Below are 20,301 nucleotides of genomic sequence, written 5' to 3' on the forward strand. Positions count from 1 at the left end.
GCGGAAGGTGCGGACCACACCGGGTGACACTATCAGAGGGGTTGACACCAAATTTTTGCAGTGTCAAGGCTTTCCGATCTTGCGATATTATCAATTTGAAAGTGAGTTGGCGAAAGGCATTGATTTCGTTGAAGTGATTCACAAGTTCGCAGCTTTGAAGGCCAGGAAAGGAAAGTTCTGAATTAGTCGAGAAGTTCACTAAGTGCTGAAATGCTTGTCTATTTGTTCCTGTTTATTTTTATGGTGTTATTAGTCCCCTACCGGTGTACACCGGAGGGGACTATAGGTTTGCACGCCGTCCCTCCGTCTGTCAGTCCGTCAGTCTGTCAGTCCGTCACGCAAAGAACAGTTTTCCGGACTTCTTTTCTAAACGCTTAATGCTAATGATTTAAAACTTGGCACATGGTTTCCTCATGATAGGTTACAGATCAAGTTCGAACTTCACGACGTTTCGATCATTTTTGACAAAGTTATGGCACTTTGAACTTTGGGAATTCTGATAATTCTGATGATCCTAAACTCAGTGCAATTTTAAGTTTTAATTTCCTTAAAAAAAAATTTCTCTACAATAATAGGACTGATTGAGATCAAATTTTCACCGCAGGGGGGACTCTGTTTGTAGAATGTTTTAATGGTAATTATAACGTCAAAGGTCACGTATTTCGGCCGCCATATTGTTTTTCATTAAAACACGAAAACCCATTTTTCTCTGCAACGGCTGAAGAGATCGAGGCCAAACTTGCAGGCAGAATCGCATACCCCTGAAGAACAAAAAAGTCAGCGAGCATGACGTCATGTACCACATGGTTTCAGAGTTATGACGTTTTAAAGCATGAACCTTTAAAACCGAGCTCCTCCCTCATTTTTGATCCAATCAAGGGGAAACTTCACAGATCTGTTCAGCATGTCACTCTACTAAAATGTCCTTTTGGAATTTGCGATAGGGCACGTGGTTTGGCAGATATCGTTAATTGAACGAATTTTTTTTTTTATGGATATCTCTTGAATCGCTCGTACCTCAGATCGTGAGTTGGTAATTATATAATTCACACAGTGCAATACGTGCAGGCCGCTCCAGGGAGTGACCTTGCGGGCTTATCAACGAGGCGAGGCGTGACACACGTGTCTCGGCATACCTCAGATCAAGTTTGAAAACCAGCATCAACCGTAGTAGTGTATATATGTTGCTTCTGGGACACTCTCATTTTCCCTTTGACTTACATGTTAATTTTCCTCTTAACCTCATTGCCCATTAACACCTCTATTTCTCCCACCCTCATCTTTATGAACCTTTTGTCCATAGTACCTATCCTTAATGTTGTTCATTAGACCACTCAAACACTACAAATATTTGTTTTCCCTTATAGACCTATAATCCTTCTTCTACATATCATTTGGCAGATTATCTTTGACCCACTCAAACATCAACCCATTCACTTACATGTTAATTTTCCTCTCACCTCTTTACGAACCTTTTAGCCTTTTGACACCTATCTTTAATATTGTTCATTAGACCACTCAAACAATGATTCCCCCTTGGTCTTATGGTACTCTTACTATCAATGATCCCGAGTAGACCACTCAAACATCGACCCTACAAATATTTGTTTATGCGTGGGAAATAATTTAATTCTCTTGCCACTCCCTTCACCATCTAATATATTAACAAAAAAGATGTTTGAGTTTGGTTCTTTATTAAGATATTTTAACTGAGCTAAGATAAAATGGTAAACCTCCCTCAATGTTCTTGTTTGAGCGCCTCCAGTGCCACATACCATTTTTAAATTAAAGTATATATTTTCCTGACAACCATCAAAGTTTTCTGTCCACTCAAAAATATTTCTATCTTTTTTACCCAATTCACATGTATTTAAATTAATTCTCTTATTTGTTTAGTAAATTTTTTTACCAGTTGTCTTTTCAATTATACCTATTTGATATTTTTCACATTCGTTATGTTTACCATTTATATACCAAGGTTGATTACACCTCCACTCTTTAGTCTGGTTGGTACTTGGTTCTATCATTTATATAATAGTAAAAAGGCGGCGGTAGCCCGTTAAAATCCCTAACCCCCCTTTTTAACTTATCACTTATATACTTATATAACCATAAGGGAGACTATCAATTCCATTTTCTAAAATAAACCTCTTATCATCAAAAGCCCCCAATGCTTTCTTATTCACCTCTTCTGAATATAATTTATGTTTATAACTTCTTATTCCATTAATCTTTCTAAACTCTTCTTTCTTTGTTGTTAAACAGTTATAATAATCCTTAAAGTTTATTGTTTCTTTAATAACATTTTTCTTTACACCTTTTAACTTCTTATCAGTCTTTTCAACGTTATTCACAATGTATTTATAAGCATAAGCCTTTGACCTCAATCCCACAAATTCACTCATGACATTTCCTCCTAATTCATCCTTAAACTTTCCAATCACCTTTTTATTTTTAGAAGAGAACCACTCACTCTCTGGACTGTAATTACTAGTGTCATAGATATTAATGTCCTTTTTCATGTCTGAATAAACATCATCAGTATTAATTTGCAAAATAAAACTATCTGTATCCATATAAAGTAGATTAACATCATTTTGATATTTCTTCCTCAAGTTATTATAAAAGTAATCATACATTAATGACTTTGATAAATCAAGAATTGATGTTCCAATATAAATAGGTTTGTCCATTTCAATACTCTCTTTAATCAAATGGATCGCACAAAAGTTCTCAGTAAAGACCTCAGCTCTAGTAAAACTCGGTCTATTAATTAATTTTGATGCTTGTTTCCAAGATGTTGATAGTCTGATATTTTGTCTTTTCCTCACATTTTCCATGGTCTTACCAAAGACCGCATTATTCATCAATTTATAAAAGTCTTTCTCAAAATCTGTTTTTGACTCTGTTCTTCTTTGTGTATTAAAATCAATGTACCCCTTTAACCAATGACTTTGATTGAACTTTAGAACCCTATGGATCTTCTCTACTCTTAGACCTTTTGATAAATATTGTCGCAAATTTCTTTGGTGTACAACATAATTTTTCTTGTTATATAATGTAGTAAGTAATTTTTCTGTTGATTCACCTAAATTAAATGATTGTTGATAATCACTTAACCACTCCTTCTTTGGACTTTCCTTTTCACAAGCAAATGGGAGATCTTTGTGTAGGTTATGAAGTTCCTCTGGATATTTCAAATCAACTTCAAAATAATAACCAACTTTTTCTTTATCCAATTATTTTTGTGTAGAGATACATACATCTTGTAAAACCTTTTTGTAGTCTTTTTCCTTTACCCATCTAAGTTTTTCATAAGGAAGAGCCTGAGACATTGCCCAGCCATACAGGTTGTTCGCATCATAGTACATCAAGTAAGAACTCTCTTTCATTGAATCATAATTTGGAAGATATTTGTTATTTGCTTTTGCTTATCTACTCGAGCAGACTTGTGAAATTCCACCTCTTTTTGCCTTTTCAATCATCAAAAGCATATCAACATCGGTTATCAAATCCAAAGCTGTTTTGTCATTTTCAACATCGCACTCCAGGCCAATCCAGGTGCTGTGTAGTAGTGAGCAGGATCCAATCCATATCCAGTGCGACAAACAGATCTAAAGGCTTCAAATACATTGGCCAATAAAAGCACATCAGTTTTGAGATACAAATCGTGATACTCGCCAAGATTCTTGGTGTTATAATTTTCCCAAACATTTTGTGCGTGTACATAATCTTTATCAGATATATGACTGTTGTTTAATTTGTTATAGAAATTTTCTTTTGAAGGAAGTTGTGTTTCATTGAATCTCTCAAATGAGTCCATATAGTCATAGGGGTAAATTCCCTTTTGTGTTAGAAAATCTTTATCTAAAAAATACTCTGAAAGACATGGAAACTCTTTTAGATTTTGAACCAAGTTAGCCAATGGACTTGCCATGAATTTAAATGTATCAAGAAATCTGATATGAGTAATAGGAGATGTGTGAATTGTTTTTGTGAATGAAATGTATTTCTGATCCGTGTTTGGAATTGCTGAGATACTTCCAGAAGTCTTTGAGAGTTCCTTGATAAATAGATGTGTATCATAATGAGCGTTGTTATGAAGAAAGACAGGAATGAAAGAGGGGAGTTGATAATTAATATTACAATTTTGATGAGCCGGACCTCTATATTTACCAGTGAGATGACAATGGTCTCTAACCTTTAGACCTTTACCAATTTTCTTCCCACAAATATGACAGGCAACCTTTGGCTGTCTAAATTCTCTTTTTTCTTTACTTGTTAAGGACATTGGTTTATTGGTTTCTCTCATTATCTTGGTTAATCGGACACAGTCTTTTTCTAGTCGTTTCACAAACTCCTCTGGGGTATTTGAGCCTCTATACACCTCTAACTTGTTATATTCATCACCAACGGATGATTTGATATAATAACAAAAACCACAAGGAGTATGTTTTTGATATTTATTTGTGTATGATTCTTTTGGATCTGGAGAAGCAGTATCAATTTTTTCTAAAATACTTTCAAAATCAGCATATATAAAAAATGGATGTTTTATTGTTTTCTTTTCATCTTTGAATGTGATCTTTGAGCCTTTTTTAGGCATGTTGATTACCGTTGATTTATGTTCACCACAATAATTTGAATGTTTATCTAATCTTTCTTGTGTATGGAAGAAGTTAAGACAACGCATACAAATATATATTTTATTTGTTATTTTACATACTTGTGGTTTTATTAATTTTGTAATATCTTTGATGTATGTATAATGTGAATTTTCGTCTGAATTAAAATATAGAAGATTAATATGAGTTTGTTTACAATTGTCAGAAAGCTTTAAAACCTGAATGTTGTTTGTTTCTGTTAGACCATAAACATTAACTGATAAATTATTCAACTTTTCAAATTTAGGAATATCATTTAAAGTCATCGGAAACTTTAGATCTTTCGTATTTAATGTATTCTCATATTTTTTATAATGAGATACTCTTTCATCATGAAAATGTGGAGGATGTAAGTGTGCTAGAATAGACCAGAGAAAACATTTATTGTCTTTATTTTTGATATTGATAACTGCTTTTCTATTTTTGATAACACTGGGTAAATCAATGTAAGAAGAAGCTTTTAGAGGATCTGATTTAAGAATATGAATGTCTATGTAAATAATTTTTCCTATATTGAATCCACTTCCTACGATTGAATTATCCACATCTTGCTCTTGTTTAATAAGTTCATCATAGACTCCTGATGTTTTAAAATCTTGATATGAAGATATAAAGTGTGGCTCAGTTCTCATGTATGGTGTATCTCTAACTCCTTCGTCCTTTGTCATTTCTAATTTTACTCCCATATAAAATTTAAGTGGTTTCATTTCTTTCTAGTGTTTTTTCAATCAACGTTTGAACAGCAGGTTTAACTATTTCTACAGCATCAACTATAGACTCTGGTTCAGGAGGTTTGAAGTTAAAGACTCTTATTTTAATATGTCCTTTGAATGCACCATCAGAGTTTTTAGTTGTGATAAAATTTGATAAATGTTGATTTGTTTTGAGATGTATTTTGAAGCCTTTCTTGAGGATATTTTTATTACAGGCAGAACAGTGTTTTGTTTCCTTCTGAATAGGAGATAGTAGGTGAAGTAGATGAAATGTGTGTTTGTTAGTTTTAAGGTGTCTTTTGTATTGTTTATATACTTGTTCACAAACGTCGCAATACGTTGCTTTGATCATATTTATATAGCAAAATTATACTTAAAGTAAAACACCTTTTTAGAGGCTTTTTTAAAGATGAACTGTGCTTAAAGAAAACACTTATAGAAGAAAGTGCCTTTTTACAGGCTTTTTATATATGAAACTATACTTAAACTAAAACAATTTTTCACTCAGAATCATCTGAGTCATAACTATCACATGAATACTCAGAATCATACTCAGAGCCATCAATAAAGCTACTCTCATAACTATCATTTGAGCACAAACTATTAGCATCATATCTATCATCTGACTTCAATGAAATACTATCATCACCATCGTCCGAGTTCAATGAAATACTATCATCACTATCGTCCGAGTTCAATAAAATAGTAAAATCTTCACTGCTGTAATGACTCATATTTAATTAGCAGGAAAAATATTCCCATCAATATCTATATACTTTCTTTCATTAACAGATTCAATCTCGACATTTTTTATATCAAAAGTTATCTTTAAATAATCTCTAACTATCATAGAACGAAATGACATTTCACCAGAAATATTTACATCATTCATTTTACTAAGATCTACACCCTTTGGATTATTAAAATAAATACAAATTTCTCCACGAGTGTTGTTGATGGTCTTATCATTCTTTTTCAAAGTATCGCGATCGATCACTTTTTCAAGCTTTGAATAAATTGCCAGGAGTAGAGGAGAAACTTTTGTTAGATTTACTTTAATGGATGTCTTTCCAGGTATTAGAGCTCTTCCTTTAAATGAAATAGAGGGGCTCATGTTATTTTCCATAACTGGTTTTACCCAAAAATTTCCATATTTATCTTTGTTCAATTTAACATCTTTGACATATTTTTCTATATCTTTCACCGAAGTAGAGATTGATTGAAATTTGTCTTTTGTGCTTTGAAACATTGTATTTATTAATGAATAAACTTGCGTTTAGTTTAAGTAAAAATTTACCAGATAAATATGATAAGGTATTAAGGATATTTAGAATTTCCAGACTCTCCATATGATAAATTAGAGAATTGTCCGGCTTGTGATAGAATAGGGCTTAATAATGAGGGTTCATATAAACAATGTATTTTCTGTGATTTAATTTTAATTAATGATAATAAAAAATATAAAAATATATATAACTCTTTTAAATTAGAACCAAAAATGAATTACTTTACAAGATTAATAAGAGAGATGAATGTTAAGTATTGTGATGATAATACACCATTTCTTTCAAGGGAAGAGACTATTTGTATTGAGGAAATGTATAAGGGTTTAATGATATTTATTATTCAAAATAATTTTAATGGAAATGTTAATACAAGATACTATATAAATAAAATAATGAATTATTTTGAAATTAAACCCGAACTCAGGATAAAATATAGAGTTTCTAAAATAGCTCAAAAAAAGTTAGATGATTTGTTTTCCAAATATATAAATGAATGATTTTTTACCCGTTTGGGAAAATAAGATAAAATTTAATAACCATAAAAACATTCCAAATTCATTGAGATGTCTAATAGTTGGTTCAAGTGGATGTGGAAAAACCTGTTTACTTTTAAAGATGCTCCTTGGTCCTAATTTTTTAGATTATGATAATTAAATAATTTTTACCAAGTCGAGTTTTCAACCCGAGTATCAACTACTCTCACATGGTTTTAATGCAGGTCTTAAAAAGGAAGACATTATCGGTTTATTTAAACTTCAAAACAAACTGAATGATTATAATATTGAAGATATAATACAATTATTTTGTGATACACAGAAATCAAAATCGAAACCAAAACCCATAACTTGTATTCTCAGTGATAATACGGATGATATACCTTCACCTCAAGATTTAGATAAATCAAAAAAGAACCTCGTCATCTTTGATGATTGTGTTAATGAGAGAAACCAAACAGTAATGGACAGCTACTATACAAGAGGGAGACATTCTTCTTGTAATTGTATTTATCTTAGTCAGTCATATTTTCAACTCCCTCGACACTCAATAAGAAACAATGCCAATACTTTTATTTTATTTAAGTTAAATTCAATAGATGTAAATAATTTTTGGAGAGATAATTGCTCTACGTTATGTAGTAAAAAAGAATTTGAAAATTATATGAAACACACGATTGGAAAATATAAATATATTGTTGTGAAACAAGATGAGATATTAAAGGATGTATTTTTATTTTAAACATAATTACATATATAAATGAAAACTATTATTATTAATCTTGTGGGTAAATCTGCTTCAGGAAAGAACTTTCATAAATCTAAACTCTTGAATAGTAAAAATGAAAAGATTGTAAGTTTTTTTTAAAAACACCCTATGATTCGTTTTGTGAGTACTACAACCAGAGCAAAGCGACCAGGAGAAGTAGAAGGGAAATATTATTACTGCATTTCAATGGAGGAACATATGCGATTGAGGAACGAAGGTCAAATATTTGAGGAGGTCTCTCTTGGTTCTACAAAATATTCACATTGTAAGAGTGAGTTAAATAAAGTAAAATCTAATGGTCTTGGGATTTTAGAAACTAATCCTGAAGGAATGAGACAAATTATTAAACAATTGTGTGGTGATGGAGTTAAGATTTTATCATTCAGTTTTGATATCGATGAGGAGACTCAATGCAAACGTATGAAAAGCAGAGATACAAGTATTAGTGAAGAAGAAATAACAACTCGTATTAATACCAATAAAGAATTTGATGAAATATTTAAAAAAAATGATTTATTTCAACACATTTACTATAATGATGAAGAAAAGGAAAATTTTCCCATTGACCTTTACAATTCATTAAATGATATTTTTCAATACTAAATGAATGCCGAAGAAAGAGCAAGAAAGTTTAAGGAACATCAACAATTAGTTTCAAATGTTGTTAAACAACAGGAAGGGATAAAGAAGAAACGGAGACAAAAACTGACTGGCGAAGAAGTCTTTGAAAGAAAACAAGAGAAATTCTTTAAACCACTTTTGAAAACTCAACACTCACCTACAGTCCCCACGGTAGAATTTACTCCAAAAAAACTTCAAATGATCAAAGATTTTAGTCAAATGACAGATCAAGAACTTGGTGAATTAGAATATGATGACGAGGGATTATTTCGGAAACTTGAGGAGGTAAATCAACCCCCTAATTATGTTGTGGAAGCTCTTCAAAACAATGAGTATTCGGCGGGTTCAAAAACCAGAGCAGGTCTCATTCCAACAGAAGAACCAGCACAGTTTCATCTTGTGAAAGAAAAGTTATTGATATTTAATGATAAATTGGTGTTCTTAAGTTCTGCTCAACTAAATGTTGAATTAACTCCAACATTAATGTTTCTTCTAACAAACTCCGGATTCAGCGGTTCAAAATATTTTGAGGAACCACTTGATATGGAAAGAGAGGAAGATAGGGTATATATTGATTTACTAAACGCACTTGATTATAGAGTTTCTGTTGCTGGTAAAAGTAAGAGAATGAGAAGGAGAAACATATTATTGATGCTTTAAGTAAGCTTGGTTTGGGTGTTAGCTTTCTTCCAAATGACCCATCACAATTAGTTAATAGGCTATTATTGTTGTTAGGTAGTAAGAAGGCTGGAAACAACAATTGTTTTAATGAAACATCCGCCATTTTAGACCAGTTGATGAACATGAAAATAATTAATAAATGTCAATACAAAGATATTTTATTAGATATTAAATAAGATGAGAAGCACAAATCTTAGTTTTAATTTTACAACGAGTGATTACACAGCATCATTCCCTTACCCACTACAACTTGACCCCCTTACCTCATATGAGGCATCTTTATTGTCGATGGAAACTTATAATACCTTGTTTAATATCACAGAGAAAAACAACAAGTTTAGTTATAATCCAGGAGGTGGATATAAAACTATAACCGTTTCCCCCGGAGCTTACGAGATTTCTCAATTATCTTCAGAAGTCTCTCGCCTTATGAAAGAAAAAGGTGATGAACCAAAAAATATGGTAATAGATATTCAAAAACACACTTCAAAATCAACGATTAAACTTAAAAATAATTATAAAGTTGATTTCACGATTGAAAATTCGTTCAGAGAGCTATTGGGTTTCTCTTCAAAAAAGATTGAAACTAACGGGACGTCTTACAGTGATAATGTCATTCAAATATCCTCCGGTATAAATTCAGTATTAATTCATTGTGATTTGATTGATGGTGCTTATAACGATGGAATAAGAACAAATACAATATTTTCATTCAGCGCATACTCAACACCGATTGGTTATAAATTCAATATGGAACCAAAAAATCTTGTCTATTTACCTGTGTCAGGAAAAACCATATACAGAGTAAATTTTAGGATAACCGATCAAGATAATCGTATGATCTCCTTTAATGAAGAAATTATATCCATCAGAATTCACCTTCGTGAAGTTTTTTTTGATAAATAAATAATGGTTATTGTGAGAAAACACGAGTTGGGAAAATATAAAATAATTACAGGGGTTGGGATGTTCCTTTCCCCATACTATAAGGGTGAAGGTATGTTTCTTGGTCGAGGATACTATAAACCAAAGAGACAACGGGGTGTGGGACATCAATTTAGAAATAAAGGAGATGGGATAATTGATACTCTAATGGGTATTGGTTCAACCATCCTTAAACATAAAGACCTAATTGGTTCAACTGCTTCTGCCGTGGGCTCCGTTGCGGGTGCTATAAAGAGTATAAAAGATGCTCAAAAGGAGTCTCATAAATTACAAGCAAGCAAAGAAATTTAAAAAAGGTAAAACTCAACTATCTTCACAAGAACGACAAAAAATCATTAAAATACTTGGGTCAGGGTTTCAACGATTTTAATACTATATAAATACAAGTGTGGAAGCGATTGATAGAATCTATGATTTGGATGATACAATTATCATTTCAAACTCCATGAAAAAGGAAGACTATTTTAAGGTAAATGCTATAACAGGAACAGACTGGAATTCAAACGGAACAAAAAGTTTTGAAATAAATAATTAACAAACTTACTTGAATATAGCTGATAGTTTCTTGCTGTGTAAATTTAAATTCACTAAGGCTGCGAATAATACTAATGCTACACTCGTAAATTATTTCTTCTGGAAAATGTTTGATAGTGTTCGCCTGTATATTGGAACACAAGAGGTTGAAGCGGTTGATTATGTCTCTGCTACATCTGAAATGATGAAATTTACACTATATTCGTTTGGTGATAGAATGGGTAAGGGAGCTGTTGAGGGTTTTATTCCTGATATGTCAACGGGAACAAATGCTGACCCTGGTTATAGTCAAAGGAAGGCAATGTATAATGATGAAACAAAAGCAGAGAATAGTTTTACCGTAGCAGTACCTCTTAAAGGTATATTTGGATTTTGTGATTATGATAAAGTTTTGTATGGGCTTAAAATTAGATTTCAACAACAAAGGAATGATAATGTAAATAGACTGCTTTTTGGGGCTCAAAATGCTTTTGGTGATCATAATAAATTTGTTATTAATGATTTGTGTTGGTATATAAGTGAATATACTCCTAATCTTAAAATGGAAGAGATGTTAAATATAAGACTTAACTCAAAGAAACCACTAAATGTATCATACCTTAAAAGAAGATGTCAACACGTTAAACTGGAACACACTACCTACACTTGGAATTTAGGTGTTCTTCAAGGAAAGCCACGATACTTATAGCTCATTTTAAAGAAACCAAATGGAGATGAAGGTACTGATAAGAATAATGCGCTGAGTGATAATGCTAAGGTGAAACAACTTCGGGTTTCTCTTGATGGCACATTTTATCCGCGAGATAGATTGGAAATTGATTGGGAAAAAAATGATTATCCAGAAGGCTACAAGTCTTACCAAAAGGTGTGTGAAAGCAACGGTAATAATGACCCTATTTTGGATATGGTTGCGTTTCAAAAACTTTATACGATCTACACAATTGACCTGAGTTCTCAAAAAGAAACTATAAAGTCTAATAGAGTGGATACTTCTCTATACATTGAAAGAGGGGAGAGTGAAGAGGTTAATGCATATTGTTTGCTTTTGGAAGAAACAGAATTACAGATTAATACAGATAATGGTGTTATGATTAATATCACATCGATTTTTTCTCATAAATAAATGGTAGGGGTATATGTTAATCAAATCAATCTTAAGAAATTAACATCTTGTATTCAAAATCAAAAGCCTTGTATTATTAATGTTAATACAATTCAAAGAAAAGGAGCTGTAAGAATTGATGTTTTACTCACACACACACAAGTAAAAACACTAAATGATACTGGTTCACTTAAAATTAAAATGACATAACCTATGTTGAAGAAATATTCAATAGACGAGTCAAGAGGAGGATTTCTCCCGTTTCTAATTCCTTTATTTGCTGGTTTAAGTGCGGCGGGAGCATTGACTGGTGGTATTTCAGCAGCGGTAAAAACTGCTAACGAAAGGAAGGCACAACTAAAAGCTCAAAAAGAATTGGAAAGACATAACAAGGAGTTGGAGAAACAAATTAGTGGAAGTGGTGTAATTGTAGATTTTGCTCAAAAACTTGAAAGTCTACCTGATAAAGCTAGATTGTTGGTTGGAGATATGCTTTCCTCTATCGCTCAAGCAGGTGTTAAACTAACTAAACAGGGTAATGGATTGTATCTTTCTCATAAATAAATGGATAAATGGTTTAAACAATTTGGAAAGAATACAACGTCAAATATAGAACTAGCTAAGTATTGTAAAACACTAAAAATTGATAATGTGGTTATTTGCATGAGAGATGAATTAATACATATAAATAAGAATACAAAGAATATTATAATGAATTTAGACACACAGAATGGTTCTCATTGGGTTTGTATTCATAATAGTCAGGATAAATATTATTTTGATAGTTATGGTATGCCACCACCTGTTGAAGTAATACAATTCTTACAGAATGGTGTTTATCAAACATTTCAAGTTCAAGAAATTAATTCTAAATGTTGTGGTCAATTATGTTTATATGTATTATTTCAACTCAACAATAATGAAAATTTTTATGATATCATTTTAAATCTAATATAAATGACTTATGTTGGAAAAGATGGTTTTATCTTTGGAAAATCCTCTCAGGATATTGATTTATCAAATTATTATACAAAGGCACAGGCTGAACGACAAAAATATAGTATAAGTAAAAATATTAATATGAAGAATACTTATAAATTAATCAATTATCCAAACCCTACAGATGCGAATGACTTAATTAGATTCAGTGATTTATCACAATATATATCTTTAAATAAAACAGCACGTTTTGTTAAACAAGTAAAATTTACAACCACAACACCTGGTTATACTGACCATACACCTTTCCTCATTGAATTTAACTACCTGCTTACAATTGAATTTTATAAAGAAGGACATATAGTTAATATGCGAATTAATAAATGGGGGTATCATATGCCTGATTTAGGGTATAATTGGTATGTTTCAATAAACTTAGAAGACCTACATGATTTGAATCAGTCTCGTAAAGAAGAATATTATCCGCTTGGCGAGGATAAGGATTTATGTGGAAGTACAATTAGTAAACAACAAATACATGATTTTAAGAAAAGAGAAATATATGATAGTATAGCGATGGTTAGCATGACAAAGAAGGAAGGTAATGAGATAAGGATAGAAAGCCGAGGAATACAAACCGATTTGGTAGTGGGAAGATGGGGTGGTATTACCTGTCATTATATTAATCTCACATATATTTCTGATACATAAATGGCAGGAAAAAGACTACAAGAGAATTATAATTTTTGTATTCAGGGATACCTACAAGAAAAGGGTGCTCAGTATTACATACCTTATGATTTGGAGCATATACATGGAAATTTTGTCATTAAAAACTGGCCTTATACTGATATTGCTAAACCCACAAATAGAGACTTGTTTAAAATATTAAATAAAAATGAACTTCTCAAAGTTATGAAATATAAAACTCTTTTAGAAATCGTCAACAAATCTTATTGGTATCATATTATGAGAAAAATAATTATAGATACAAGAATATCTCAAAATCCAGATGAGTATATGTATAAGATTCTTTGGGGCTCAAGCTCAAGGGTAGCAAGGGATGAGGAAGGAGTTGAAGAAGAGAAGGAGGAAAGAGATAAGGAGGAGAAGGAGGAAAGGGAGAAAAAGGAGAAGGAGGAGAGGGAGAAAAAGGAGAAGGAGGAAAGAGAGAAAAAGGCGAAGGAGGAAAGGGAGAAAAAGGAGAAGGAGGAAAGGGAGAAAAGAGAGAAGGAGGAAAGGGAGAAAAGGGAGAAGGAGGAAAGGGAGAAAAAGGAGGAGGAGGAAAGGGAGAAAAAGGAGAAGGAGGAGAGGGAGGAAAGGGAGCAAAGAGAGAGGGAGGAAAAATATAAAAAGATGGAAATCAGTGAGATTCGTTAATGATTGAGTGTATTACAGCAAATAAATCAATCTCAACGCACCGAAGAGGAAAATAAAGAATTAACGACTCTTACTAAGATTATGATTTTAAAAATGGTTGAGATGAGTTCAGCGAGGAGATTTACATGAAGAAGACAAAGATTATGTGGTTGATGATGCTATTGACTTTAGTTGGTTTTTATTTGTAAATAAATGGAGGAGAGAGTGAAGGCATTCCTAAGGATTCTTTATGTTTTAAAAATTAAGATAGAAATGTATATGTTGAAAACCAAAAAGGTTTTGATACTCTGTCGGACTTTTTCTGATAAATAAATATGAGCTATTGTCTCAAATGTAAAAAGAAAACTAAATCTAAAAATATCTCTTATGTTAAAGCTAAAAATAATAGAGTTTATCAAAAAGGAATATGTCAAGTGTGTGGCTCTAAAAAGTGCCAATTCATCTCTCCTAAAAGTGGAGGAGACATACAAAAGTTTCTGTCAGGAAGTAAATTTACAACAACTGGAATTCCGGGGGAATTACACCTTCCAGGGTATTCTTGCTGTGGTCCCGGAACAAACTTGGATAAAAGATTAGATGAGGCTAACAATCCTAAACCTTGGTCTAAACCAAAAAATAAGGTTGATGAAGTGTGTATGAAGCATGATATTGCTTATGGGAATACCACTACATTGGATGAAAACATGAAGCAGACAGAGAAATGTTGTATAATTTGTCTTTGATACGAAATCCTACGTTGAGAGAGAAAGTTGATAGGTTTATTGTAAAAAAAATGATAAGTGCTAAATTGAAACTTGGTCTTGGTTATTCCTCAAAAAACTATGAGGCTCTAATGATGTCATCAAGACTGAGGAGCTTTTGGCTAATGAATTACATAAACCTATAATCACAAAGTTTAAAAGAAGGAAAGTTTATTTTAAATACACCGACCACATATGGTCCGCTGATTTAATCGATCTAAATAATGATAAGGGATACAGGTATGCTTTAACCATTATTGATTTGAGGAGTAGATTTTCCTGGGTTGTTCCTTTGAAAAACAAGAGAGGTAATACTTTAATGTTAGCCTTTAAGCTAATATTTGATAGGAATAAAAGGAAACCAAAGAAGTTATGGACTGATGAGGGAACACTGTTCTAGAACAAAATATTTATGAAATTTCTTAAGGGGGAGGGTATTAAATTATACAGCACCTTTAATGAAGGAAAATCAGTTGTTATTGAGCGTTTTAATCGTACTTTGAAAGAGAGACTACATAAAAAATTCACACAACTCGGTTCTCAAAAATGGGTGTATTTAATTCAGGATATTGTAGATAATTACAATAATACAGTTCATTCATCAACAAAATCAAAACCATCGGAAACTTTTACAAAATTAGAATATGAAAAGGAGATTAATTTGAATAAGCCCAAGTTTAAAGTTGGTGATATTGTAAGAATATACAAATGGAAAAGTCATTTTGAGAAAGGTTATACACAAAAATGGACTCGTGAATTATTTAAAATCATTGATGAAATGGATACAGTCCCTTGGACCTACAAATTATATGATTTAAATTGAGAAGAAATCTTGGGTTCATTTTAATCGCAAGAATTACAAAAAACACAAGTAAGCAGATAATACCCTTGAAAATAATAAATAAATAAATAAAATGTAATGGGGATACGTTTTTAAATCTGTGAACCCCAAACACAGAATCCCACAACTTTTTAGTTGGGGCTTAACTTTTGTGTGTGTATAATGGGGATACGTTTTTAAATCTGTGAACCCCAAACACAGAATCGCACAACTTTTTAGTTGGGGCTTAACTTTTGTGTGTACAATGGGGATACGTTCTTGAGATCTGTGAACCCCAAACACAGAATCCCTCAACTTTTCAGTTGGGGCTTAACTTTTGTGTGTACAATGGGGATACGTTCTTGAGATCTGTGAACCCCAAACACAGAATCCCTCAACTTTTCAGTTGGGGCTTAACTTTTGTGTGTGTGTATGTGTGAGTGAGTCATAATAATATACAAAACCCAACCCCATCCCTAACCCTAACCCAACCCCATCCCTAACCCAACCCCATCCCTAACCCAACCCCATCCCTAACCCAACCCCATCCCTAACCCAACCCCATCCCTAACCCAACCCATCCCTAACCCTCACATTCAAAATCCCAACCCTAACCCAATCCCATCCCTAACCCAACCCATCCCCAACCCTCACATTCAAAATCCCAACCCTAACCCAATCCCATCCCTAACCCAACCCATCCCCAACCCTCACATTCAACATCCCAACCCCAACCCAATCCCATCCCTAACCCAACCCCAACCCTAACCCTCACATTCAAAATCCCAACCCTCACCCAACCCCATCCCTAACCCAACCCCATCCCTAACCCTCACATTCAAAATCCCACCCTAACCCTAACATAATCTTTTTTTTCTTCTTTTTTTAAATACGTGTTTCTTCTTTTTTTTTTCCTCTTCCTCCAATTCTGTCTTTCAAGGCTTTCAAGTTTAAAGAAGTAGAAATGGGAAGAAAGAATTTTCCAGCATTTTCTTCCTCGAACTTTCTTGATATTGCTTAAATCAAGCGTCATTAAACAAAGAACATTGTTCATTGCTTTAGAATCCAAAGTCTCCAAGATGGACCCCACAGGTAGAGTATCCAAAATAAAACCAACTTTCCAAGTTCCCAAGGTATAACCACATTCCTGTTGAGCCTCCAAGATAGGTATCACATTCCGAGTCATCAAAACAAACCCCCCATTCCGAGTCTCCAAAAATATAACCATCTTTCCAAGTCTCCAAGGTAGAACCACAATTTTCCCAATTTTTTAGGGTTTCTATGATGTGTCTCACATAGTATAACTGCGGACCATCAGGGAGACCTCTCCTTGCCCAATTTTTTAGGGTTTCTATGATGTGTCTCACATAGTATAACTGCGGACCATCAGGGAGAATTCCCGTTTCCCAATTTTTTAGGGTTTCTGTGATGTGTCTCACATAGTATAACTGCGGACCATCAGGGAGAACTCTCCTTGCCCAATTTTTTAGGGTTTCTGTGATGTGTCTCACATAGTATAACTGCGGACCATCAGGGAGAATTCCCGTTTCACAATTTTTTAGGGTTTCTATGATGTGTCTCACATAGTATAACTGCGGACCATCAGGGAGAACTCCCCTTTCCCAATTTTCAGAAATTTGTGGGTCTCCAATGTATGACTTGTATTCTGGCTCATGAAGGTAGAACTTGTTCAGTGGGTTTTGTTTTGATAACTCACAACAAGTATCATCATGGTAAAACTCTTTTTCAGGATTTTGTGGATCTCCAAGGTATAACTCTTTGGCTGGGTCATCAAGGTAGAACTTGTTCTGGGGGTCTTGGTTGTTGAAAATGTCTTCAAACAAACAAATAACTTTATCCCAAGTTGTGTTAAAAGCAGAATTTTCATTTCGTATCTCAGATACAATTTCCTGTGAAAGAAAATAACAATGTATTAATTTAATACAATATTTTTATTTGTATAAATCAAGCTCTATGAATATTAAAATAAACTTTGTTAACTCTTACACGAGTCTCATCGAAAAAAAAAAAAATTAAAATAAATAATTAAATAAATAAATAAATAATTAAATAAATAAATAAATAAATAAATAAATAAACAAACTTACCTCCATTGATAAGAGGTTCGAGTCCAGTTCATCAATCTGAAGGTTGAGTTCTACACAGGTAGTAGGACTCCAAGGAATAGCAAAGTTATCCCATTCCATTTCGGCATAGTAGTCCATTCTCAAGTGAAGCAGAAAGCATGTTTGAAAAAGCCTGTGTGGTCGGTGCCTTTTATAAGAAGGGCTGGGTGTGTGTCATTTCCTGTGGAAATTCCCTGGGCAAACCTGGGCATCTCTTAACTGGAAATGATGTGATGGAAATTCCCTGAAAATGATGTAATGTATTACCTGGAAATGATACAATGCTGAAGAGTTTATAAAGTGGGTGGGGCTTAGTAAAAAGTGGGCGGGGCTTACCAAAAGTGGGCGGAGCTTACCCAAAGTGGGCGGCACTGGAGGCGCTCAGACAAGAACATTGAGGGAGGTTTACCATTTTATCTTAGCTCAGTTAAAATATCTCAATAAAGAACCAAACTAAAACATCTTTTTTGTTAATATATTAGATGGTGAAGGGAGTGGCAAGAGAATTAAATTATTTCCCACACATAAACAAATATTTGTAGGGTCGATGTTTGAGTGGTCTACTCGGGATCATTGATAGTAAGAGTACCATAATACCAAGGGGGAATCATTGTTTGAGTGGTCTAATGAACAATATTAAGGATAGGTGTCAAAAGGCTAAAAGGTTCGTCAAGAGGTGAGAGGAAAATTAACATGTAAGTGAATGGGTCGATGTTTGAGTGGGTCAAAGATAATCTGCCAAATGATATGTAGAAGAAGGATTATAGGTCTATAAGGGAAAACAAATATTTGTAGTGTTTGAGTGGTCTAATGAACAACATTAAGGATAGGTACTATAGACAAAAGGTTCATAAAGATGAGGGTGGGAGAAATAGAGGTGTTAATGGGCAATGAGGTTAAGAGGAAAATTAACATGTAAGTCAATGGGAAAATGAGAGTGTCCCAGAAGCAACATATATACACTACCAACCGTGCATAAATTTGCATATTCGATCATTTTTGACCAAGTTATGGCACTTTGAACTTTGGTAGGCGACTTGTATTGCAGCGCAATACTCAGAATGCTTGTTTCATTTATGAGTATATTTCCATATGCATTTGTCTACAAGTTCTACATTATTTGGGCCGTCATTGATTATGCAAACCTAATCCATTAATGTATCTCATGTAACAATAAAGTTTAACGTTAAAAATCAACATAATTTTGATGTAGTTCTTAAACGTTTTTACTTCGAATTCTATTGTTTTCTTACCGAATTTTCACTTTAACCACAAGAAACTATGTAAATGTAAATACATTTAGGCTGTGCGTATGATATTGTAATTTAAAGGTGTAATTTTAATTTTGCTAGTTGTTTATGTCACCACTATTGCCATTACATTCAGTGATTATATGGGAATTACGATTTACGAGTAACATTAGTCCAAAAAACATTACTAAGGATTCTGTATGGTCTGGTACAGGAGGAGGTCCATGTAGTCAGGCTCACTATGTTTTTTCGTTCAAAATTTTTAGAGATTAGCAAAACTACACATTTTTGGAATATTCAGAGCATGAGGAATCCAAAAATTAATGTTGGCATTTGCGTAGACACCTTTGCGAAAATGACACTCAGGACAGTGATGAAGATCTGTAAAAGCATATTGCTGAATGGTATAGACCTAGTAGATCCTGTGTATAGGACTTATAGTTCAATCTGATACTACCAAGGCTGCTTTCTTGCTTTATAAACCCATACCTATAACTTCAAAGGACTTGCAATATCATGTATTATGTAACACAGTTATATCACAAATATATAGACAATGGTTTTCAATTACCTTTGTTTGTTGCTTTTCTATAATCCTGAGCATTATTTTGAGGCCTTTATTGGATTCCTTGACCCAGAAAACATAGGATTAGCATATTTAATTAAGTTTCTAGGTTGACGAGAAGCCGAGATAGCGCAAAATATGTATTTTATGGCGGCCATTTTGAAAATCCAAAATCTGTGTCTCTGCAAATGCCAACATTGATTTTCGGATTCTCCATGCTCTGATTATTCCAAAAATGTATAGGTTTGCTAATCTCCCAAAATTTTTAACGAAATTATATTTGTTAACATAGTGAACCTGACTAATGGTGAGGGGGTGGGGGGGGGGGGGGGGGGGTGAAACCCTGAGTTACCCCACTGGGTGACACCAACCCTAGTGACACCACTGCCCACACATAATAAATAGTGCTCATTCGCACGAAGTCGGAGCACTACAGCGTGAAGATTAAAGGGAAATTTTTAAAGGGATTACAGCAAGTTAGCTAGGGAATATTATTAACTGGAGAATATTACGAGTTACCATTCCCAAAAATATATATGATCCATTTTCCCAACATATATATATATATATATATATATATATATATATATATATATATATATATATATATTTCACCCATAATGTCTGCAAAACAGCCTGCAACTTCCAGTGAGAGTCGTGCATCTAAGATGT

The sequence above is a fragment of the Myxine glutinosa genome, chromosome 1 (assembly GCF_964187855.1).
Source record: "Myxine glutinosa chromosome 1, kmMyxGlut1.1, whole genome shotgun sequence".
Lineage (NCBI taxonomy): Eukaryota > Metazoa > Chordata > Myxini > Myxiniformes > Myxinidae > Myxine > Myxine glutinosa.